Source organism: Bubalus bubalis, chromosome 12 (assembly GCF_019923935.1).
Source record: "Bubalus bubalis isolate 160015118507 breed Murrah chromosome 12, NDDB_SH_1, whole genome shotgun sequence".
Classification (NCBI taxonomy): Eukaryota; Metazoa; Chordata; class Mammalia; order Artiodactyla; family Bovidae; genus Bubalus; species Bubalus bubalis.
In genome coordinates this window covers 9,165,673-9,167,438 of record NC_059168.1, presented here as the reverse complement: position 1 = coordinate 9,167,438, position 1,766 = coordinate 9,165,673, and positions in this window count along the sequence as shown.

Sequence of the window (1,766 nt, the reverse complement as noted above, 5' to 3'; positions counted from 1 at the left end):
AGTTCTGACCAGAATCCCTTAAGTTAAAAGAGTTTATACTGACAGAAGAAAGTGAAGTGAAAGCGACATTGGCTCAGTCGTGTCCAACTCTGAGACCCCGTGGACTGAAGCCCCCCAGGCTCCTCTGCCCATGGGATTCTCCAGGCAAGAATACTGGAGTGGGCTGCCATTTCCTTCCTGACCCAGGGACTGAACCTGGGTCTCCCACATTGCAGGCAGATTCCTTACTGTCTGAATCACTAGAGAAGCCCACACTGACAGGAGTAAGCAGGAAAGTTATTATCCACATAAGGAAACTGGAGTTAATGACACTCAGAATTAGAATTCCTCTTTTTGGTTATACTTCAATATGTCTGAAAAAAAGATGAAAGAAGGAAAGATTGTCTGATACCTTCACCTACCGATCTGTGGGAATAGGCACAGTTGAAGAATAGAGAGACACTTAAAGTTTCCAGAATAAGGAACAAATTGATGGAATTCACCAGTGAAGCCATCTGGTCCTGGGTTTTCTTTGTTGGAAGGTTTTTTTGAAAAACTTTTAAATTTTGTACTGGACTAGGAAAAGGAGTATGTCAAGGCTGTATACTGCCACCCTGCTTATTTAACTCATATACAGAGTACATCATGAGAAACGCTGGGCTGGAAGAAGCACAAGCTGGAATCAAGATTGCCAGGAGAAATATCAATAACCTCAGATATGCAGATGACACCACCCTTACGGCAGAAAGTGAAGAGGAATTAAAAAGCCTCTTGATGAAAGTGAAAGAGGAGACTGAAAAAGTTGGCTTAAAGCTCAACATTCAGAAAACTAAGATCATGGCATCTGGTCCCATCACATCATGGGAATTCAATGGGGAAACAGTGTCAGACTTTATTTTTTGGGGCTCCAAAATCTCTCCAGATGGTGATTGCAGCCATGAAATTAAAAGACGCTTACTCCCTGGAAGGAAAGTTATGACCAACCTAGATAGCATATTCAAAAGCAGAGACATTACTTTGCCAACAAAGGTCCGTCTAGTCAAGGCTATGGTTTTTCCAGTGGTCATGTATGGATGTGAGAGTTGGACTGTGAAGAAAGCTGAGCGCTGAAGAATTGATGCTTTTGAACTGTGGTGTTGGAGAACACTCTTGAGAGTCCCTTGAGCCGTAAGGAGATCCAACCAGTCCATTCTAAAGACCAGTCCTGGGTGTCCTTTGGAAGGACTGATGCTAAAGCTGAAACTCCAACACTTTGGCCACCTCATGCGAAGAGTTGACTCATTGGAAAATTCTCTGATGCTGGGAGGGATTGAGGGCAGGAGGAGAAGGGGACAACAGAGGATGAGATGTCTGGATGGCATCACCGACTCAATGGACATTAGTTTGGGTGAACTCCGGGAGGTGGTGATGAACAGGGAGGCCTGGCGTGCTGCAATTCATGGGGTCGCAAGGAGTTGGACACGACTGAGCGACTGAACTGAACTGATAGCTGATTAACAATGTTATGATAATTTCAGTTGAACAACGAAGGGACTCAGACACACATATGCATATATCCATTTTCCCCAAACCCCCCTCCCATCCAGGCTGCCACATAACACTGAGCAGAGTTTCCTGTGCTGTACATTGGGTCCTTGTTGGTTATTCATCTTAAATATAGCAGTGTGCACATGTCCATCCCAAACTACCCAACTATCCCTTCCCTCCGGCAACCATAAGTTTGTTCTCTACGTCCGTGAGTCTCTTTCTGTTTTGTAAGTAAGTTCATTGGGATTTCCTGGTGGCTC